At 41.9% G+C, this 24,916-nt stretch overlaps 1 long non-coding RNA gene across 1 annotated transcript; it reads right to left on the bottom strand.

The window, feature by feature from the left end:
* Nucleotides 1-1,489: 1,489 nt before the first annotated feature.
* LOC123746696 (uncharacterized) lies at nt 1,490-12,967 on the bottom strand. Its single transcript, XR_011225522.1, has 6 exons — nt 12,810-12,967; nt 11,315-11,590; nt 8,772-8,864; nt 5,129-7,735; nt 2,800-3,351; nt 1,490-1,901 (listed from the first exon to the last, which is right to left on the bottom strand). It is a non-coding gene; the product is annotated as an uncharacterized lncRNA (long non-coding RNA).
* Between the last annotated feature and the right edge of the window lie 11,949 nt (nt 12,968-24,916).

Raw genomic sequence — 24,916 nt, 5'->3', positions numbered from 1 at the left:
TAAAGTAAATACTGTACATACAAGGGGTGATACAAATATTGATGAATTTATAGATAGAGCTAGTACATACAATGCTTAAATACAATGCTTAAAGCCACTATTATGCAAAGCGTTTCGGGCAGGAAAAGTACTAAAACTTTAATCTCAATTAGTATTAAGTATGAAATGTGTTCAGAAAATATAAAAAAAGGGGAACATGGCAGAAAAACAGCAAAAATACAATTTGGTCGACAAACAGCATCGTTTAAAAAAAATAAGACGTGGGTTGATATTATAGGGGTAAGGTAGGTTACAGGGAGTTAGGTAGTGCTTAGTTTGTATCTTAAACTGGTTGAGAGGGGTAGTTTAACATGATTGGGAAGATCATTCCACATTCTGGGTCCCTTGATTTGTAGAGCATTTCTTATTTGATTAAGTCATACTCTTGGAATATCAAAAAGGTATTTTTGTTTCTGGTGTGGTGCTCATGGGTTCTGTTACAACCTTCAATGAAGCTTTTAAGGTCAGGATTGGCATTACACACACACACACACGAGAGAGAGGATGTGCAGCGACTTGATATCTAGCATTCAGAGATTTGAGTAGGGGTACCGAGTGCTGTCTGGGGCCAGAGTTGGACATTTTCCTAATATCAGCTTTGTGTTGAGTAATTAGAGGACGTAAATGATTGAGTAGTAGAACCCCAAGCACAAATACCATAATTGAGAAGGAAATATGAGGGAGTAATAGAGTGTCACCAGGGCAGGGCGAGGTACATAATCTCATTTTAGAAAGAATGCCAACGGTTTTTGAAACATATATTTAGAATGTGTCCCTGGAAATTCAGTTTGTGTTCAATGAGAATGCCAAGGAATTTGCCATCTATTTTGTTACAAATTTGGGTATTATTTATCCTGAGATTTTTTATTTGAAGATTTATTGCCAAACAAAATATAGAAAGTTTTATCAATGTTCAGGGCGAGTTTGTTGGCAGTTAACCAAAGATGGACTTTATTTAGCTCAGTATTCACCGTCATTAAGAGCAAGGGGGTCAGGATTGGAATAAATGAAGCAAAGTTATAATGGACGATAAAAGGGTTTCAAACTGAATATTTTACATCTTCACTAGAAAGATTACATCACATTACCCACACAAATGTTTGAAGATGAAGGGAATGAATTTATGGATATAACCATAATTTGCTACATACCAGAAATGGCACTGAAAAAAAAACAGCCCCGGGTGTGGATGGAATTAAATAACAAGTCTAAAGAACTAAGCAAATAGGTGTCCCAGTGTTCCATGCCGTACGTAGGAACACTTAAAAGGGTTGGGAGGCCCATCTAAGGCTACCCCCCCCCCCACCCTCTTTGGTTTCTAAGAGTATACACAAGGCTAAATTTCCGTGGGTCAGGGTATTTTAGCCATACAAGTTACTGTGTAACCCATAAAAATCATATGGTTAATTAGAAGTAAGAGAACAAGAGGAAAAATAAATTAAAGTCTAGGAGATTTTATCAAATTTTACAATAAAATAAAAATTAACATTTTAGTAGGCATGACTGGCATCCTTAACCCTAATATTTTCCAGTAGAATACTAACAATAGAAATTTGAGCCGTAGTACCCAGCCTTAAAATATTTTAGACTTTCCTTCAGAAGCAATGTGTAATGGTAATTTTATTCTGAAGGGTGGAGACAATTACCCCTTAAATTAAAATCTAGTTAAAATAAAAATTGGCACACGAAATGCTGAGTAATTTCCTTAGTAGCTCAAGACAAGTTTCACTTTAAATTTATTAAAACAATGCGAATTTTAACAACTGTTTGCAGAGCCATTCCCTGTAGATCCTTGGCATCAGTAGTCTTTAATAATGGGGAAATTTTTTGTGGCAGACTGCTGGAGACCTTTGAACACATACCTGAAGAAAAAAGTTAATTAGTACAAAACTGAAGTGACAGTTTTTGAAGCGATACCAAGAATGTCTGTTCATGTTTGGCACTATGGAAAGAGGGGGAGGGGGGGGGGGAAGAGCGCACATTTCCCCACCGCAGCCTTCAAAGATAGCAACCCGTCCTCAGACAAGGTCTATTCCATCCAGCGGTCGACCCCAAAGACTCGGCAATTTTAGGTTAAAGTTAGTAATTTTTATAAATTCTACACTTATTCTATTGTACATATTAAGGCGTTTAGGTTCCGTTGGCAATTTTTAATACGTGGTGAAGCATTTACAGCGTTGTGCTAGCAACAATTAGTCGGCCAAGTACTCGTTACTGGAGGTGTTGGGACGTAATCGGTCGAGTCTTTTGTAAACAGTACCCCCCCCGTTATGAACGGGTGAACAGGTGCATGGAATCTACTTTCGCCTTTGAGAGGACGGGCTGCCGACTGATTAGTAACTTCCCTATTCTATGGGCGCCCAGCTTTCTACCTTGCATGAAGGTACTTTGGTTATGCTGAAAATGCAATTAGTCAACAGTGCCGAATATAAGAGTGATACACAGTATTTTAAATTCGCTTATGCGTGTATTATGGCAACATTACCCAAAAGCATCAGTCAATTTGTAATTATGTCCACCGACATGCTGAAAATTTTCTGGTATACAAAGTAGTGCGTTTATCCTGGCTCTAACCAGAAAAAAAAATTCAATAAACGTGCCTTAAAACAGTAGCTAATAATTTTATTCAAGTTCTAGCAAACTTGTCAAGAACCGTGCCCGTTACTACGTTAGTCCAGAAATTCAAGACTTTAATATTGAATATAATGAAATGACTATAAAGTTTTGAAAAGACCGACAAACTTTACTTAAAAATCTTACCGTGACGGATGGGGTGTGTGCATTAATTTGGAGAGACCTTCGCCACCCCACGCACGAGGGCTGGCCAAGATATACATCAGAAGGTTGAGTGCTGTACTGCACAGTATACGGCTGGGTACAGTACTGTACAGAGGGCTGGGTTGTGTACTGCACAGTAGTAGAAGGCTGGGTACAGTACTCTGTAGAGGGCTTGGTTGTGTACTGCACAGTGGTGGAAGGCTGGGTACAGTACTGTACAGAGGGCTGGGTCGTGTACTGCACAGTAGTAGAAGGCTGGGTTGTGTACTGCACAGAAGGCTGGGCACAGTACTCTACAGAGGGCTGGGTTGTATACTGCACAGTAGAGGATACAGTAGCCTGATGCACGACGACCGGCTGGGAGATGCTGTATGTTGCAGAGGCTTCTTGACTTGCCTGGCAAGAGACATGTGGCTGACAAGGCAGAGTTTCAACAGTTTGATACACTGTTTGGCCTGATGGTGCTTGGCAAGTGACGCAAGGTGGGTTCACTGGATACATTATTAGTAGTTTCAAAGTTACGTACACTTTAATCTGAAAAATTATACTAGGATTAGAATGTAAAGTTACATTTTTTGTAACGACTGTGCAAAGTATTTCCTGGTAATCTGAAACTTAGCAAGTTATTTTAGGGTCATTTAACTGTAGCTCTATTTACAAGGTTAGTACAAGAATTTACAGGCAAATAAACTAAATTTTTAACAAAATCAAAAAGTATATTTATATAAAAGATTTCTTCCATTCTTGTACAGCCATTAGTACACATTCTCGTTCAAGTCCTTAATCCTAATTTTCACACTAGCAGCTGTAACTTTGGTACCTATTTACTGCTAGGTTACCAGGGTAAAAACTTTCCCCATTTGTTTCCGCCTCTGATCGAAACCAGACCCTTAAGACTACGAACCCCGAGTATTGCTCACTCGGCCGTCAGGATCAATCAGGTGTAGAGATTACGGGAAATTGTGAGCGTTTAGTTTCGGTATAACAAAAATAGCCCAAAGATTGCTAGGAGCTACAAAGGGTAGGGGGAAGGTACCCAGTCATTACGACTATAGCAATTTGAAGTAATATAACTTAGAGGGGAGGAACAGTGCCCCACTACTAATTTTAGGAAATTTAATTTAGACCTGCAAGAGGAAAATTCCTTACCGTCCAGTCCAAAGTTGGGGTGCGGGTGGTAAGATTAGGGAATAGCCATCAGGAGAAAGCACCAAGCCATTGCTACTATAACCACCTTTTGTTATAGAAAGAAGGGATCAGGATAAGGACGAGACGGGAGCGGGGGGAAATGGTGCCGAATCACTTTGAGGACCGGGGGATTGAACGCCGACCTGCATGAAGTTTGGTTAACAGGAGAGTTTATATATTTTCTACCTTATTATCAAGGAAGTCTGCACCAACACCGTGACAATTCGTCACGTGAATTGGGTACAATTTTCTTTGCTATTTAACACCATTCAGATAGGGGAGGGGAAGATTTTGAGTCTGTTTATATCAAAGTGTTAACCATTATATCATCGTGAACAAATCCACAAGGGCCGTGGATTTGTTCATTTGATGAATCACGCAATTGTGATTTCTGTGTAATCATCGTGAAGTGAACGCCTTTATAGGCAATTTAGCCATTTGTGAAATTGCTACACCATTATAAAAGTTAAAGTAGCAATAGTACACCCTTACGGAAAATTCAGTGAAATTTTGTTTATTAAATGCAGCTTTGAACAAGTGTTCTCATACAGGGGGACATTCGATAAGATAAATGGATACGATACGATACACAGTGCCGTTAAAGGCCAGTTTGCATACCAGAGTAGAGCAAGAAGACTTCAACTGTCCTTCCCTCACCTACACTTTACAATGCACTAGAAATAAATGTGCAAGACTTTACTCTATAAACAATTAACAGCCATTTCACGTTTTTTATATAAATTTGTTTATACTATAGCCGCATTGTTTTAGTAAACAATCACAACTCATGGGTAGCTAGAAGCACCAAGTGTCAAGTTCCGAGTATGTAAACTTAGGAAATTGTTATTTACTTCACAAAAGTAGAGTAGTTAGGCACGGAACTAAACTCAGTTACCCAGTACACTATAGTCTAACATTTAGCAAGTTTCGTCAACCGCGTAGAACTAGAATCTATAATCTTTGCGCATGGGAAGTTGGTTTAAAAGTGTCGCCATAAACTTTAATATTAGCAAGTTTAACAAAGAATAATTATACGAGTAATTAAATAAGATTCAGGTACAACTGACTATAGTTCCATTCACATTCTAAAAAATCAAATGTGTAACAAACGATAAATAATTACCAAGAAAACCCCGTTTACAAGACGATTAAGTAGCCTAGTGATCACAAGCACGTTTGCACCAGAACTGACAGACGCTATTGAGGTCACCTTTTACAACAACATTTTTGAAGGCATTCAGTATGTATTCAACCCGTCCTCGGTCCATTCCATCCAGCGGTCGACCCCAAAGACGCGTTCAACAATTTTAGCATGCTGTTCATTCAAAACAAGAAATTTTTCATATATAAATAAAATATTGTTATATATTAGCATACTGTGCATATTTCGGCATTGGTTTGGTTAGGTTAGGTGTTTGTATTTGTAGTACGTGGGTGAAGCATTTACAGCGTTGTGGTTCGAACAAAATTCGTCAGCGAAGTACTTGTTCCGGAAGTGTTCGGACGTCATCAGTTGTGAGTCGAGTTGTTGTTGTTGTTTAAGATTCAGCTACTGGGAACTAAAAGTTTCAAGTAGCACGGGCTATGGTGAGCCCGTGATGAAGTTACCTGGCACAGGAGCGGGGCTGAAACTTGTGTGAGTCGAGGACAGGTCGTGTGTGTAATTCTTTCTTCATGCATAAACAGGGGGTTTGGCGGGTGCATGGAATCACTTTTGGCCTTTGTTTATGAGGATACTTAATGATTCAACCTCATGTAGACTGCCTAGAGGGGTTATTAAGGCAACCAAAATTGCTTACTGACTAACCAGTAAGAATACTTTAGAGTTCATGCTAGGTACACTTCTATGTATATGCCCCAGTATTGTAGCAATTTACACTTACAAATCCTTATTCATAAATGGTAATCCAAATTTGAAACGTTCTATATTTATGCAGTCTCCGTGGTGTAGTGGTAAGACACTAGCCTGGTGTTCCGCGAGCGCTGTCATGGGTTCGTATCCTGGCCGGGGAGGATTTACTGGGTGCAATTCCTTAACTGTAGCCTCTGTTTAACGCAACAGTAAAATGTGTACTTGGATGAAAAAACGATTCTTCGCGGCAGGGGATCGTATTCCAGGGACCATAGGATTAAGGACTTGCCCGAAACGCTACGCGTACTAGTGGCTCTACAAGAATGTAACAACTCTTGTATATATCTCAAAAAAACAAAAAAAAAAAAAAAAAAAAAAAAAAAAAAAAAAAAAATGTATATAGAATCCATGAGAATCATTCCAGAAATAAATATCTTTAATCGCAGTATTTTTTTTTTTAGGCTCGGTTGCATCAGTCAGTATAAACATTGTCCGAATGCTCGTTAATGCAGTTGCTATCAGTTCCTTCCGATTTATAAATGATAACACTTACGCTGCAAATGCCATCAATTAGTTTACTTCGATTGTCAAAATAAACCACCTGGGAGCTGCATTAGGAGATGCGTGAGAATACAGTGGGAAAAATCGATAAATCAAAGAAAAATACAATAGTACTTGGTTTGACTTTAATATTCGTTCCTGCCGTACAGTACATGACACGGACGTGTATGCAAATACAAAATACAATGGAGAGTTGCACGGGTCTCAGTATGCAAGAGGGATGCTCATTTGACTTCATGGTAGTGCCCGAGGAATGTGGTCCTCTGCGGTCAGGACGTGAATGGATCTTGTTGATGATTAAGGCTGTAGCAGCTTAAGGGTTAATGACCTTATGTTGCCTACTTGACCTTGTCTGGGCCTTCGTGGTTGCTTGCCATTCTGTTGGAAACTTGTTTATAAAGGCTGTTATATTGTTTGTAGCCGTTATAGGCATATCCCTCAAAATTTGAATTGGTCTTAAATCATTTATAGACCCTATACGATTGAGTCACAAATCACTCATGATTTATTTGTTGTAGGCCTATATGGTCGTTTATTTATGTTAATATGTAATTGGTTACTTGAAATTTGTGGCACAAGTGTGTGGTGTGTGGTGTAGGCTGTGTTGGTAAACATGACCAACCAGTTGGTGTGTAAGTGGTGTAGATGTTATGATGAATTAACTGGTGTGTAAGTGGCCCAGATGTTATGATGAACCACCCGGTGTGTGGTGCAGGTGTTATGATGAATTAGCTGGTATGTGGTGCAGGTGTTATGACGAATTAGCTGGTATGTGGTGCAGGTGTTATGATGAACCACCCAGTGTGTGGTGCAGGTGTTATGATGAATTAGCTGGTATGTGGTGCAGGTGTTATGATGAATTAGCTGGTATGTGGTGCAGGTGTTATGATGAATTAGCTGGTATGTGGTGCAGGTGTTATGATGAATTAGCTGGTATGTGTGGCAGGTGTTATGATGAATTAGCTGGTATGTGGTGCAGGTGTTATGATGAATTAGCTGGTATGTGTGGCAGGTGTTATGATGAACCACCCGGTGTGTGGTGCAGGTGTTATGATGAATTAGCTGGTATGTGTGGCAGGTGTTATGATGAATCAGCTCGTGTGTGCGGTGAAAGCAAGCGCGCATTGTCTGATGTTATATCGTCATCAGATATATGGTGGCGCTGCGGCTATTGGCGATATAGCCTCACCACCTGTGATGTCTGTGATGGTGACGGCCGCGATGGTGATGGTCGTGATGGTGATGGTGACGGCCATGGTGTCCTCCAGCGGTCATGCCCAGCAGGAGCCCTGCCCCGAGACCTGCCCCAGGCCTAGGCTGTGAAAAAAGAATCATAAAATTTCAAACACGATAAAGTTAATGACAATAATTCAAGTCAAAATTATGATTTATGAATAACTCGGTCCGGTATTTTGAGTAAAAGATGATGTCTGACATTTTGTATAAAAAATATAACCGCTATAGTGATTAATATAAAATATGTATTTTGATTTTGAGAATTTTGTAAGTGAGAAGTTTTTAGTTATAAATTAAAGTATTAAAGTAAAGTTAGGTTAGTGTAGCAAAGTTAAGGTTATGTTTTCTAATGCAGCAAGTTGGATAATGATAAGATAATGATACGATAAGATAATGATAAGATATTTACAATAAGCTAGGGGGAAATATTAGTCTAAGGTTACATCAGTTTAGAAGTCAATGGATCGGGTTAGCCTAAAGATAGATTCAATTAGTTATATATATTTCTTAAATTCTATATATTTCTTAAATTAATTCAATATCAAATGTTTTAGGGATTTGCACAAATTATTGTTAACTAGGTTAGATTTGTTAATATTAGCTATTGTTATGGGGTAAGATTAATTCATAGGGCTAAGATAATATTACGGATTTAAGATCAATTAGTTAAAACTGGGTTATATTATAGTAATGAAAGGGGAGGAGGGCGTTATCAGGGGAAAGCGCCAAGCCATTAGACTATAGCACTGGGAAGGGGTCAGGATAAGGATTTGGGATGGGGGGGGGGAGGAAGAATGGTGCCCAACCACTTGGACGGTCTGAAAGGGAGATTTGATTGTTGCCGGAGGCGGTTAGGTCCTCGACCAGGCCTCCACCCCCAGGAAGCAGCCTGTAACAGCTGACTAACACCCAGGTACCTATTTTACTGCTAGTTAACAGGGGCATAGGGTGAAAGAAACTCTGTCCATTGTTTCTCTCCGGCGCCTGGGATCGAACCCAGGACCACAGGATAACAAGTCCAGGGTGCTGTCCGCTCGGCCGACCGGCTCCCGTTTTTGCGGTAGCGCAAAAAGCATTACAAAGGGCACAAAAGGTCTTTATCAGACCTCCAACTTACCCTGTTCTCCACAACAATGGTCTCATGGATGACGGGTGGCGGGTGGACCACTACCCGCTGGTGTTCTCCCACGCCTGGTGGCGGCGGCGGCGGCTGTCAACACCCACCAGTAACATAATTAGTGCCTAGTTTGTAAGGAGTTTGTAGTCCTGGTTTGTAAGGAGTCCTGGTCGAGGACCGGGCCGCGGGGACGCTAAGCCCCCGAAATCATCGCAAGGTAAATTTATCTTGAGATGATTTCGGGGGCTTAGCGTCCCCCGCGGCCCGGTCCTCGACCAGGCCTCCTGTTTGTTACACACCCCCATGAAGCAGCCCGTAGCAGCTGTCTAACTCCCTGGTACCTATTTATTGCTAGGTGAACAGGAGCATCAGGGTTGAAAGAAACATTCTGCCCATTTGTCTCCGCCTCCCCGCCTCCGCCTTACATGTTTACAACCTCTTGGGGTGGAGTGAGTGAGTTCACAGTGCTGAACTTCCTGTTCAATAGTTTATATGCCACCTTGAGGTTGTCATTACACTAGCAGTTAATGTGCACAACAGCGCGTGATGCAAGACTGTTTAGCTTCTCATAACTTGCACACTTGCAGTTATTACAGGTATGATGATGATGATGTTTTAGATTGTATCAATGTATCAGGGGCTATAGTGTCCATTGACCATGTATCAGGGGCTATAGTGTCCATTGTCCATGTATCAGGGGCTATAGTGAGCTATATTGTCCATTGTCCATGTATCAGGGGCTATAGTGTCCATAGTCCATGTATCAGGGGCTATAGTGAGCTATATTGTCCATTGTCCATGTATCAGGGGCTATAGTGTCCCTTGTCCATGTATCAGGGGCTATAGTGAGCCCGTAATATAGGTATGTATCACCGCTCTGTGTTATAGAACATAGATCATAGGCTACGACGCATGGAATATGAGTTCAGTCTATTAGCCTACACCAGCAAATTCCGGATGAGCAGTATGAGGATATTTTGTATTATATGCGTATGATTTAATTAATTTTATTAATTCAGAATTAATTTTTACCGGGGGACAGGTAGCCTGCGTATAGATACATGTTAGGATTGTATCAAAGTTCTCTTTCCCCCCCCCCCCCCCAGGTCGAATTATTGACTCTCCCCTAGGATGCAACCCAACAGCAAGCTAACTCCTAGGTATCTATTTACTGCTAGGTGAACAGATGCATTAGGTGATGGGAAATGTGCCCAAGCATTTCGGCAACCTGTCTTCCGTCTTCAGGCCAGGTTCGTTAAAGCAGCGGCCGCCTCCCCTAAGACACACTCATCAATTTTAACGGTGTGTATTAAAAATAAGTTTCTTATATGTAAATTCAACATTATTAGTCATTAAAGTTCTCTGTATAGTTAGGCGTAGGTTAGGCTAGGTGTTTAGGTTCTGATGTGATTATTTGTGTTTGAAGTATGTGGGTGAAGCATTTACCGAGTTGCGATTCGAACAGAGAACGTTAGTGAAGCACTGCTCGAGTAATGTTCGAACGTCATAGCTGCACGTAAAACATTTTCATTATAAACGGGATTTGGCTGCTGGATTAATGAGCATTTGGCCATTGTTGATGAGGACGGGCTGCCTTTCTGTGGTGAATACAGAGACATTAGAAGGAACTTTTTCAGTGTCAGAGTAGTTAGTAAATGGAATGCATTAGTCAGTGATGTGGTGGAGGCTGACTCCATACACAGTTTCAAGTGTAGATATGATAGAGCCCAATAGGCTCAGGAACCTGTACACCTGTTGATTGACGGTTGAGAGACGGGACCAAAGAGCCAGAGCTCAACCCCCGCTAGCACAACTAGGTGAGAACACATACACAATTAAACAAACAAAATATATATGTATATAATGTCAACCCTACGTTTGAAACTATCCGTCGATGTTATGTTGCTCAATAATTTGTTCCATAAAGCAACGATCTCTCTCTCTCTCTCTCTCTCTCTCTCTCTCTCTCTCTCTCTCAACCAGCATTAATATACAAAGACAAAGCACTGCGCATTTAATATTGTCACTAGACCCACACCGGACATGGTAACCTTCCTGTCACTTCTCACAACTGCTCCAATAGCGTAAAATGTCGATACAAAGTCCGTAAATTTAATTAAAATTAACATACTAAAAAAAACTTAAATCTAGTGATACAAGCCTCTAGCTTCGCCATGCTAGGTTGCTTTTAAAGTTTCTTAATTACAACATCAGTTTTAGATTGAGTAGGCTAGTTCATTCCAAGCTAAAAGTAGGTTGAAGTTTGACTGTTTATTTTAGTAGGCATTGTTAGATGTAATAGACATAAAGGTATATGTCTATTTAGTTTGGAGTTATTTTAAATTTATTTCAATTATTTCACATTTATAAGCATTGTTTGTGGATCAGAAATGTTCATTGACCTCTTCAACGGCTATTTAGGAGAAATATTATTAGTAAATAATTACAATATGCACGATAATACTGTAATTATTTACAAAATATTATTATATGTATATTATAATTAATATTTGCACGAAAAAATAAGAGGTGAATATACTTACTGGTTGGCGGGGATATGGCTGCTGCATGTATGGTGGTGGGTACGGCTGTGGTGGGTACGGCTGTTGAGGGTACGGCTGTTGTAGGGTACGGCTGTTGTGGGTACGGCTGTGGTGGGTACGGCTGTTGGGTATACGGCTGTGGTGGGTATGGCTGTTGTGGATATGGCTGTGGTGGATATGGCTGCTGTGAATATTGAAGTTGACCGTGGGAGTTTGACTCTGCTGGCGGAGCAGAGGGCGTGGATGGGCTGTTGACGGGCGCCTGCTGCGAGTAGCCTGTCAAGGAAACTGGTTATATCATGTGCTGCCTGTCAAGGAAACTGGTTATATCATGTGCTGCCTGTCAAGGAAACTGGTTATATCATGTGCTGCCTGTCAAGGAGACGGTGGTTATATCATGTGCTGCCTGTCAAGGAGACTGGTTATATCATGTGCTGCCTGTCAAGGAGACTGGTTATATCATGTGCTGCCTGACAAGGAAACTGGTTATATCATGTGCTGCCTGTCAAGGAGACTGGTTATATCATGTGCTGCCTGTCAAGGAGACTGGTTATATCATGTGCTGCCTGTCAAGGAGACTGGTTATATCATGTGCTGCCTGTCAAGGAGACGGTGATTATATCAACCTGTCAAGAAAGCGGTGTAACTGCCAACATTTATACACGAAAATTGGATATTTCAGATATAATAAAAAAAAATTAAAATCCAACAAGCCAAATTACAGTAGAAATTCTGATAATACATAAACTTACTCCTAGATTTATGACATAATTCCTTAACGCGAGTATATGTTTACCACAACTTGTAAAGCGCAAAGTACTTTTCTTAATTGTTTACATTTGAATTTCTTCCACGTTCAAGAGCAGAAAGGAGGACACTAATTTAAATTAATTCAACCACGCGCCTTTATTATTATCGATCAGTAGCATCATGGCGGACCATTCTGTGGCTCGTTGCTCTGTATATGTCCCCTAGGGAGCCGGTCGGCCGAGCGGACAGCACGCTGGACTTGTGATCCTGTGGTCCTGGGTTCGATCCCAGGCGCCGGCGAGAAACAATGGCCAGAGTTTCTTTCATCCTATGCCCCTGTTACCTAGCAATAAAATAGGCACCTGGATGTTAGTCAGCTGTCACGGGCTGCTTCCTGGGGGTGGAGGCCTGGTCGAGGACCGGGCCGCGGGGACGCCAAACCCCGAAATAATTTGAAGATAAGATAGCCCTAGGCTACGTTGATTGAACTTAAACTTGACAAAAAGAAGGAAAGGTGAAAGTTTCGCAGCCTATATACGGTGTATATGTTATTTAATCGCTTTACTTTCGCATCATGGTCAGACCTAATGTATTCATGGTGGTTGGTAAGCTACTGAAGTGGTCTTAATATCTCTCCCGCGGCTCATAGACTTAACACCAAAGATGTTGTATCATGTATGAACATAGAGGTGATGTACCATGTATAAACACTAGAGGTGGTGTACAATGTATGAAGACCTCTCACCTGACATGATGGGCTGCGAGTCAGAGTAAAGACTGATAGAGGCCGGGGGAGTGTATGGTGTTATCAGTGAGGGTGGGGTTTACTGGTGATAACAAACACCTGACTGGAGGCGTGACTGATAACACCACACAGTCACATGTTGACACACTCCAGCACCAGCTTCCCTGCACACACCTCCTCTCACCTGATGTCATAGATCTGATTGGTTGCTGCGATAGAAGATAGTCTTACATGAAGAAGGGCTTGGAGGTCAACCTTCACCACCTTATAACGCTGAATATGTAGTTACGGATCACTTAGCAAAGTTTAGTGAGGCTGGCCCATAGTGTCAGGCTTCAGCCTTGGACAAAGAGACATTCTCTTGTATATAGATAGGCTTCAGCCTTGGACAGTTACATTCTCTCGTATATAGATAGGCTTCAGCCTTGGACAAAGAAACATTCTATCGTATATAGATAGGCTTCAGCCTTGGACAAAGTTACATTCTCTTGTATGTAGATAGGCTTCAGCCTTGGACAAAGTTACATTCTCTCGTATATAGATAGGCTTCAGCCTTGGACAAAGAAACATTCTATCGTATATAGATAGGCTTCAGCCTTGGGCAAAGTTACATTCTCTCGTATATAGATAGGCTTCAGCCTTGGACAAAGAAACATTCTATCGTATATAGATAGGCTTCAGCCTTGGGCAAAGTTACATTCTCTCGTATATAGATAGGTTTCAGCCTTGGACAAAGATACATTCTCTCGTATATAGAGAACAATGATCATTCTTTTACATTTGTTTACTTATGGTATAGTTCAAAATTATGTATTTATTGGTTAGCAAATATTCCGTAGTTGTGTTGCTACAGCTTATTAAGACATACAGGTGCCGGATACAATGGATTAGCGCACTAAAGACTGTCTCTAGCGTAATCATCTGGCGAAAGCAGTTACGCAAGCACTTACGAACGTGTACATCTTTTCTCAATCTTTGACGGCTTTGGTTACATTTATTAAACAGTTTACAAGCATGAAAACTTGCCAATCAACTGTTGTTATTGTTATAAACAGCCTCCTGGTGCTTCCGAGCTCATTAACTGTTTAATAATTGTAAACAAAGCCGCCAAAGATTGAGAAAAGATGTATAGGTTCGCAAGTGCTTGCGTAAGTTCTTTCGTGAATCTGACCCCTGGATTACATTCGAGTGAGTTGTATTTTTTATTAATAAGTTGCAATAAGTTTTTTTTATACGGCCCGTATTAACAGACTTGCAGCGTGCAATGTCTAATAATCCGAACACCTCTAAATTACTAATCCGTACAAGGCAAATACAGCGAACTGTAATTTCATACATAAATAATGTAGCTACGAACAGCTCTCATATATTGTATAACACAAGAGGAAATGTTATCTTGGCCCCATGGCCAACAGGACTGAGAGACGTGGCATCGCAGCAGATATCAAGTTCGTCAACATGCAGCGGTCACTGATAACAGGCGTGATATCTTGCCACAACCGCGAATTAACTTCAGGAAACTGAGTTTGTAAAGTGTCTTAAATATAATATTGTAGTAGTTAATATATTAAATGGATAAGAAACTTGTTGTTATTGAGGTGTGAAGTAATGTTTGTGGTAATAGGGGAGCCGGTGGATGAGCGCACTGGACACGTAAGCGTGATCCTGTGGTCCTGGGTTCGATTCCGGGCGCCGGCGAGAGACAATGGGCAGAGTTTCTTTCACCCTGATGCTCCTGTTACCTAGCAGTAAAATAGGTACCTGGGAGTTAGTCAGCTGTCACGGCCTGCTTCCTGGGGGTGGAGGACCGGGCCGCGGGGACACTAAGCCCCGAAATCATCTCAAGATAACCTCAAGATAGCAGTCAGGCCGACCGGGACTCAATCCTTCATCTAACATCAAATCACGAGAAAACTCTATTGATAGATAAGATTTGGCTCTGATTCCAGCTCTTGAGAGCTTCTCCAAGAGCTATGAGCTGTCGATAGCCTCAAGAGCTCTCTAGAACTAAGAGCTGCCATCAGAGTCGTGAGCCTTATCACACATAACAAATATAAATATGATTTGGTTATATGGATATCGCTGTCCACTCTTGGTGATTGAAGCACCGAGATAGACAGGAAGCATCGTGCTTCCTGTCAGAGGGGCCTCGTAGCCTGGTGGATAGCGCGCAGGACTCATAATTCTGTGGCGCGGGTTCGATTCCCGCACGAGGCAGAAACAAATGGGCAAAGTTTCTTTCACCCTATGCCCCTGTTACCTAGCAGTAAATAGGTACCTGGGAGTTAGTCAGCTGTCACGGGCTGCTTCCTGGGGGTGGAGGCCTGGTCGAGGACCGGGCCGCGGGGACACTAAAGCCCCGAAATCATCTCAAGATAACCTCAAGATAACCTCCTGTCTACCTACATATCAACTATGTGTACGACATTCAACCCATCATAGGTGGAAAATCTGAGAGCGTTGGAGAGCTCTCCGTGGACTGAGCTCTGGTGGGGGAAGGAAGGAAAGAACTATTAGGGGGAAAGCGCCAAGCCATTACGACTATATAGCGCTGGGAAGGGGTCAGGATAAGCATTTGGGATGGGACGGGAGGCAGGAATGGTGCCCAACCACTTGGACGGTCGGGGATTGAACGCCGACCTGCATGAAGCGAGACCACTAACCACTTCTTTAACCACTTCTCATTATAGTTTGTGGTGGCCGGGGGAACATCATACAGCTGGCAACATACGCATCCAGTTGACATAATACAGGAGAAATAAATTGGTTAGAAAGTAAATTGTGGGATACTCCAAGAGGACTTGGACAAGCTGCAGAGATGGTCAGAGAAATGGCTACTGGAGTTCAACACGAGTAAATGTAAAGTAATAGAAATGGGATGAGGTGACAGCTGACCAAAGGGTCAGCTGTCTTTCTGTGACGATTCGAGAAAGGAACTTGGGAGTGGACGTAACACCAAATCTAACTCCTGAGGGCACATAAAAGTTGGATAACGACAGCAGCGTACTTTACGCTAGCAAAGGTTAGACCGTTATTCAGAAAGCTAATGAGGCATTCAGAGCGCTTTACACTACCTACGTGAGACCAGTCTTAGAGTATGCAGCCCCCATCATGAAGCCCCCCCTAAAGAAACATATTAAGAAACTGGAAAAGGCTCAAAAATTTGCGACGAGGCTTGTCTCGGAGTTGCATGAGATGGAAAATGAAGAGCGACTGAAGGAACTAAACCTGACGACGTTAGAAAAATGAGGGAGCGGGGAGATATGATAACAGAGAGTGGAAATAGACGAAATGTTCACAAGGATTACCAACAGAATAAGAAGAATGGGCCGGTCGGCCGAGCAGACAGCACACTGGACTTGTGATCCTGTGGTCCCTGGTTCGATTCCGGGCGCCGGCGAGAAACAATGGGCAGAGTTTCTTTCACCCTATGCCCCTGTTACCTAGCAGTAAAATAGGTACCTGGGTATTAGTCAGCTGTCACGGGCTGCTTCCTGGGGGTGGAGGCCTGGTCAAGGACCGGGCCGCGGGGACACTAAAGCCCCGAAATCATCTCAAGATAACCTCAAGATATGGGTGGAAGCTGGAAATTCAGATGAGTCATAAACATGTTAGGAAGTTTTCTTATAGCATGAGAGTAGTGGAGAAATAGAATGAAGTAAAGAGGCACATGTTGACCTGGGGCCAGATTCACGAAAGCACTTGCGCAAGCACTTACGAACGTGTACATCTTTCCTCAATCTTTGACGGCTTTAGTTACATTTATTAAACAGTTTACAAGCATGAAAACTTGCCAATCAACTGTTGTTAATGTTATAAACAGCCTCCTGGTGCGTCGGAGCTCATTAACTGTTTAATAATTGGAAACAAAGCCCTCAAAGATTGAGAAAAGATGTACAGGTTCGTAAGTGTTTGCGTAAGTGCTTTCGTGAATCTGGCCCCAGACCACACACTAGAAAATGAAGGGACGACCACGTTTCGGTCCGTCCTGGACCATTCTCAAGTCGATTGTGAGAATTCTCAAGACAATCGACTTGAGAATGGTCCAGGACGGACCGAAACGTCGTCGACCCTTCACCTTCTAGTGTGTGGTCTGGTCAACATACCTTAGCGACAGTCGACTTGAGAATGGTCCAGGACGGAGCGAAACGTCGTCGTCCCTTCACCTTCTAGTGTGCGGTCTGGTCAACATACCTTAGCGACAATCGACTTGAGAATGGTCCAGGACGGAGCGAAACGTCGTCGTCCCTTCACCTTCTAGTGTGTGGTCTGGTCAGCATACTTTAGCCACATTATTGTGACTCCTCGCCTGCATAAAGAGGCACATTGCGGTAGCAAACACTATTCACAGCTTTAAAACTAGTTACGATTGACAGAGAAGTAGGACAGGAGTCATTGCTTTAAACAAATGACGCTAGCCAGGCGGGATCCAAGAGCTAATCCTCGACCCAGCAGACACAAATAGTTGAGTAAACACTACCAAACAACCAATAGAGATATGAAAGAGATGTAATTAATCTTGGATGACGTCGTAACCCTCAGTTACGAGGTGCGTACGTCACTCGTTGAGAGGAGAGTGAAGAGCCGGCCAGACGGGACGACAACAGCCATACTCATAATGGCTCACGTGAGACAATTAAATTCTGAGAAAGTGACAGGAGGTCGTTAAGCAATTATCCCATGATTAGTGCACCCGGGGGGGGGGGGGCAGGGGGGCGGTGCCCCTGTGCGTCCCAATGTTACTTGCTGGAGCACAGCACCAGCTGAGAGTACCTGTATGTGACTGTACACCTGCTCAGGTGGTTCACAGTCATCTATATTGCTGCCCAAGTGATCTTGGAAGCATAGTCAGCAGTTGTCCGCTGATGCAGCGGACCCAAGCCATGATAGCAGCTTGTCTGAGCAGCTGAGGAAAAGCACCATACACAGAGGAATCACAATAACGTGATATATCAAATATATAAATATATACAGAGACGCATCTGGGAACATTCCATGCTTAGGTTCGAACCCTGATCAAGATCATTGTGGGTTTGTTGACGAAAAGCTCCATGTTCTACACGGTGTGTGTAACATGTCCGAGATACAATATCTTCCTCACTTTCTACTTTGTTCTATTCCTGTTTGATTTATTGAGTACTGAAGACTCTTCAAAAATTTGAAATTTTGCATCGTGTGTCAGTACAAGCAATTTCGAATTCTATTATGGGGGCGCCACCTGAAAGATGTCGCCTTAGTGAACCTTTCACAGAAATATGGAGCTCTCGTGGGCCAGATTCACGAAGTAGTTACGCAAGCACTTACGAACGTGTACATCTTTCCTCAATCTTTGACGGGTTTGGTTACATTTATTAAACAGTTTACAAGCATGAAAACTTGCCAATCAACTGTTGTTATTGTTATAAACAGCCTCCTGGTGCTTCCGAGCTCATTAACTGTTTAATAATTGTAAACAAAGCCGCCAAAGATTGAGGAAAGATATAGAGGTTCGTAAGTGTTTGCGTAACTGCTTCGTGAATCTGGCCCTGTTGCTGGAATACGTATCGTGTTATGTTGGTTATCTTGTGTGGGCTTTTATTACGTGTAATTCATATAGGCCTATGTGTTTGTCAAAGACCAATATCCGTGGTTTAAATTTGTATTTGTAAATTACTAATTTTAACAACTTGAAATGTCAGCAAGTAAATATGTCTTAAGATTCATCATTTGTGCAAGTTTCTGTGAATCTGGTAATAATGTTGAGTACAAAAGCAAGTTCCGAAATTAGGGAACTAATAAGCCTATCCACATTTATCACCATTTTAATAAAACATCTTTCTTTAGCCATGTTTACATGTTAGCCTCCATTTTTAGATCCTGCTTGTCCTATGCGCGCACATAATGTTTACATTATATATACACATAACTTCAGCAGTCGTGACAAAAGACAGTCGTTGGCAGCATCAAATATTTAAATATTTCTTATGATAGCGCATATCAAGTTAACACATACGCCTATTTTTTTTCATTTTGTTTACATGTTAGTCTCCAGTTTTAGATCCTGCTTGTCCTATGCGCGCGCATAATGTTTACATTATATATACACATAACTTCAGGAGTCGCGACAAAAGACAGTCGTTGGTAGCATCAAATATTTAAATATTTCTTACCATTGCGCACATCAAGTTAACACATATGCCTAATTTTTTTAATTTTGTTTAATACAATTTATCACAGAAACAGTCATCAATTCCTGAAAGGTTTTAGATTCTACTACGCTAGCAGGAGCTGTCCACATAAAAGGGGCTTCCATTTATTTAATAGTCTGTTAAGGAGTTCATTTATCTTGTGACATAAACATGGTTATTGTGTATACTCACATTTAACGTCATAAGGCACTATAACCACTCCTTGATCTAATGGACCAAATTATGTCGGTCATGGTCATATTAGATCAGGAGGGCGGCCATATTGGATTAGGAGAGCGGCCATATTGGATCAGGGAGGAACTGGTGTGGAGGAGCATTATGGGTACAAGAGTGTGGCGGCGGCTGTGGGTTATTGGACGACCAGAGAGGGCTAGTTATTGTCTACACTCTACAGTATATAGCGACCCTGCCTTGTCTGCACATGCCACATCTGGGGACGGGGTGACGGCTGTCTCTGGGGAGAGAGGAACAGAGAGAGACAGTATAAGCAGAAGAGGGGGACCCGGGAACCACCGGGTCCCCCATCTAGTGCTGCTATAAGTCATCAACCAGTATAAAACACAACATTGACAAGACCAATAAGAACACTACTAACTAAGACACGGTAAACATCATCACATTGCAATCAAATCACAATGTCTAGGAACCACCAAATCTCTGGATCAAATCACGCCATTGTCTCAAAATTCACTAATGACAGTATTAAGCATTCTTCTGTGTAAATCACGGGAGAAGTGATATAAATAATAATAAATAATGATGTAGTTATAATCACATTGAAAATGGTATACATAAAGAGTAACAAATTTGTAAGTTAGTACAGTAAACAGTTAGGTATGTCGTTGGTGAGCGCGTTTAAATTCAAATTCAAATTTAAATTTAAAGTTTACTGTCGATCCAGCAAGTATATTTTATTCCTGGACATTGTCCATGACTAAAGTAAACTGTGTGTATATATACTAGTATACACATGTGTATACATCCGTGTCTTGCTGTATGGGACACTCAATACTGCCCCGGGCCTCACGCCTGACAGAACTTCATATATTAATGATAAACATTGTCTAGAAAGATTTAAGACACCGCATAAAGCTCAACTTTATCAGGGAAATAATCTGTGCAAACGCAGTAATGACATATGTTGATGTGATAATTCTCTAACGATGTGAGTGTGGGGGAGAGTGGAGCTTCGGGAACCCGAGCCGGACATCCGGCCGGCTGAGCCCGGGGCTCTGTACCCTGCCCAAGCCCTCCCAATACTCCCGACACCTTTTATGTTCAAGTTTTGCCCCGAGGGCCGAGTTTATTGGGCAGCGTCACTCATCCTGTGAGTGGACACACCGCCATAGTGACAGTATTGGGCAGCGCCACTCATCCTGTGAGTGGACACACCGCCATAGTGACAGTATTGGGCAGCGCCACTCATCCTGTGAGTGGACACACCGCCATAGTGACAGTATTGGGCAGCGTCACTCATCCTGTGAGTGGACACACCACCATAGTGACAGTATTGGGCAGCGTCACCCATCCTGTGAGTGGACACACCGCCATAGTGACAGTATTGGGCAGCGTCACTCATCCCGTGAGTGGACACACCGCCATAGTGACAGTATTGGACAGCGTCACTCATCCTGTGAGTGGACACACCGCCATAGTGACAGTATTGGGCAGCGCCACTCATCCTGTGAGTGGACACACCGCCATAGTGACAGTATTGGGCAGCGTCACTCATCCTGTGAGTGGATACACCGCCATAGTGACAGTATTGGGCAGCGCCACTCATCTTGTGAGTGGACACACCGCCATAGAAGCATGTACAACACTCCCCAATAGAAAGAAAACCCGCTGGGTTGTTCATCCTGTCACTTGTACCCAGACACAGCTGGGACTTGCTTAACTATCTCAAGTGAACAGCTCCTCAAACAAGAAGATTAACATCTGTCAACCCTTAAAAACTTACGTTATCTTGCGGGTGCAAAATGGGGGAATCTTTAAGAACAGCATTTATATTTGACAGATAGTATTTTCCTAACTCAAGCAATGCGGGGTTTACTATGGTACACACATTTCTAATGTATCTTAGATGTTCACATTCTCTCAGGTCAGCAACCTGTCTTCCGGCCAAGTCCATTCCATCCAGCGGTCGACCCCAAAGAAGCATTCATCAATTTTAACATGTTGTTCATTCAAACCAGGAATGTTTTCAAATAAATATTAATATTATTTTATATTACCATATTGAGCATATTTAGGCATTGGTTAGGTGTCTAGGGGCCAGATTCACGAAGCAGTTACGCAAGCACTTACGAACCTGGGGCGAGATTCACGAAGCAGTTACGCAAGTACTTACGAACGTGTACACCTTTCCTCAATCTTTGACGGCTTTGTTTACATTTAATAAACAGTTTACAAGCATGAAAACTTGCCAATCAATTGTTGTTATTGTTATAAACAGCCTCCTGGTGCTTCCGAGCTCATTAACTGTTTAATAATTGTAAACAAAGCCGCCAAAGATTGAGAAAAGATGGACACGTTCGTACAAGCTTGCGTAACTGTTTCGTGAATCTGGCCCCAGGTTCTGTTGGCGATTATTTGTATTTGTAGTACGTGGGTGAAGCATTTACAGCATTGTGATTCGAACAAAAGTCGTCAGTGAAGCACTTGTTCCGGATATGTTCGAACGTCAGCAGTTGTGAGTCGTGTGTAAACCGTTTTTCATTCATAAACAGCTGGGATTTGGCGGGTGCATGGAATCACTTTTGGGTGTTTGTTTGAAGGACGGGCTGGTAGATAAACCGACAGAAGCATGAACCACCGGTAGCACATCTCCTGTGCCAGGTAAGCACTACGGGCTCACCATAGACCGTGCTGCTTGCAAGTGTGTGTTGGGAGTAGCTGTATCAACAACATAACCGCTGCTGCCCCCTTACGCTGCCTCCCGGATGTTAGCCTCCTCCACCGTAGCCTAGTGGATGGGGCGGGGGCGGGCTGCAGGATAAACATATCAGTTATAACACTAACTCTGCCACATATGTCAGTTGCTGAGACTGTACTTGGCGTGGGTCTCCACCTCCATTGTTGATATAATATACATTACATTTTGTAATAAACTTTTGCCCGAAACGCTATGAGTAGGCTTTAGCTATGTACTAGTTCTATCTATAAATCAGAATATTTGTAACTGCATCTATGTATGTACTTTTCCTAAATAAAATATTATTATTATTTATTATAAGACTGTAACTTGCTTAGCTAAATGAATTTCGGGGTTCAGTTCCTGAGCCCATTATGTACCTCTGTAACCCTTTCCACTACCGCCCACAAGATGGGTATGGGGCGCATAATAAATGAACTAAACTAACGTGCTGACTGAGCTTGTCTCCCGCGGTGTCTTGAGTAGTTTGCCAGTGGTCTGGGTGACTGCTGGCAAGGCTTCTCCTGTGACAGGCGCCTGTGTCAATACCATTCTCTGCGCACATTACAACTTTGTTATTTATTTATACAAGAGTTGTTACATTCTTGTACAGCCACTAGTACGCGTAGCGTTTCGGGCAGGTCCTTAAGCCTATGTTCCCTGGAATACGACCCGCCAAATCGTTTAACCAAGTACACATTTTACTGTTGAGTTAAACAGAGGCTACAGTTAAGGATTTGTGCCCAGTAAATCCTCCCCGGCCAGGATACGAACCCAGGATAAAGCTCGCGAAACGCCAGGCGAGGGTCATACCGCTACACCACTCGTCATAATTGTTAACTGATGGTGGAATTCTGGGTCTTCTGCTTCTCAGTTATCTTGAGGTTATCTTGACATGATTTCGGGGCTTAGCGTCCCCGCGGCCCTGTCCTCGACCAGGCTTCCTTTTTGTTACGCACCCCTCAGGAAGCAGCCCGTAGCAGCTGTCTAACTCCCAGGTACCTATTTACTGCTAGGTAACAGGGGGCATCAGGGTGAAAGAAACTCTGCCCATTTGTCTCCGCCTCCACCGGGGATCAAACCTGGAACGTCAGGACTACGAATCCGCAGCGCTGTCTACCCAGCTATCAGGCGCCAAGTTTGGGACTGATGGTATGAATGTTGAACTAATCTTTAGATTCTTAATTATCAGTTGTAAGTTTAGTTTTATCAATATTTGCAGTATTATTATTATTACTTATATTTATATTATAGCTGTTGATATTATTATTAATTATTAAATATAACCAACAGGTTCACATCAAAGATTCTGCTACGAATATTTTTTTGTATTATGTTCTTCACTCAAGAAGGAAGTTAATAAGTATATTATAATTTTCCAAAATTCACTTTACCACTGCCACTCTCAATTCACTTCCTGTCTGACTCCGAAGATGTTAGAGAGTGTTTTAGTGAAACGCGTTCTTTTAATGACACACATGTAGCCCACTTAAATTGTAAGAATAAGCTTTGTAGAATAAATCGCTCAATTTCCTTGTCAAGTGAAGATGAACATAAGATATAGAGACGATTCGTAGTAGAATCATTGATCTAACTTACAAGAATCATATTCTACATTACATATTCCATTACTATTGGAATGTGTAATGTATAATATGATTAATTAATGTGTACTGTATGGGTTTGTGAGCCCCTTGAGAGACCTTATAGAGACGAGGGTAGAAATAGCCTAAGCTACTCTATCATTTATGAGATGTACTTCCTTTTCTCAATAAACTTACTTGAACAGGAAGCAGCTACAGCCGTGGCCACTCCCAGATTAGGAATGTGTATGGGATATTATGTGCTAAGGAGAGGGAAAAAGCATTCCAGGAGCAGATAGCACATGCTTGCAAAATAATTAAAGAACAAACCATTAGATCTGAATTAGGCTACTTATATATGATAGTGTGACGGTAAAGCGTTGGTGTTCGGCTGTTTCAAAAGCTGGATACGTTTTGTTCTCTGGGCAAAACGTTTTGGAGATACTTGCTGGATATATCTTCTATATTATCTGTTAATGTAACGTACTTTGGAGGGAAGAGCAGGCTCAATCTCTCTTGAAAGAGATTATCGTCACAATAGGCTTCGTGTGTTAGGAGCAACATTGGCTACAGATTTTAAGACACGTGATTTTTAACGTATCTGTAAATGTATTCACGGTGCAAAGAAAGTCACAATAATACATGAAAGTGACAACATTTCGGTCCTGAACCTGTCCAGGACGGACCCAAACTTCGTTATACTAATTTTATTTAATTTCTTATCTGTATACACGGAATTACTGTATTTTGAATTATATCAGCTAGCAAGCTGTTGCATATATGTGTATACAACTCTCGTAAGCAACTAGTTTTGACCCTTTTGAGTGAAATTGAAATTGAAATAAGTTTATTGAGGTAAAATACACACAAAGGGATGAGGTAGCTCAAGCTATTCTCACCCCGTTCAGTACATCGTGTTAATACATACATAGACACACATCACAAACAATAAACATTACCAAACATTCTGAGAGATAAACATATACATTTCCACCTAGTGAAATTGTTTACTAGTAATTAACTATTGTTGCACAGTGTATTTGATTGTGTAATATTCGTTACCAATATTATAATTATTGTTATTACAAATGAAGTGTAGAATAGTGGTGATCGTCCTCGACTTAACCAAGGGACCCGGGTTCAGTTCCCGGGCAAGACAGAACCTATTGGGCACGTTTAATTTCACCTAATGCGTCTGTTCACCTAGCAGTATCCGAGAGTTAGACAATTGGTGTTAGTTGCATCCTAGGGAAAGCCCAAGTGGGTCCTCGGTAAGCCTAAACACAGGCTTCCTTCCCCCCACCCCCCCCTCGACAACGGGTATTACAATGAATTCCACAGATTCCGAGAGAAAAGTACAAATGATCTCTAATAGCGTTTTTCTCCTCTGAGGCTGTATAACCCGCCAAACACACACCGAAA

Source organism: Procambarus clarkii, chromosome 85, assembly GCF_040958095.1.
Source record: "Procambarus clarkii isolate CNS0578487 chromosome 85, FALCON_Pclarkii_2.0, whole genome shotgun sequence".
NCBI classification, from domain to species: Eukaryota; Metazoa; Arthropoda; class Malacostraca; order Decapoda; family Cambaridae; genus Procambarus; species Procambarus clarkii.
Note: the sequence above shows the minus strand (reverse complement) of the source record. Positions and strands in the feature narration are given on the sequence as shown.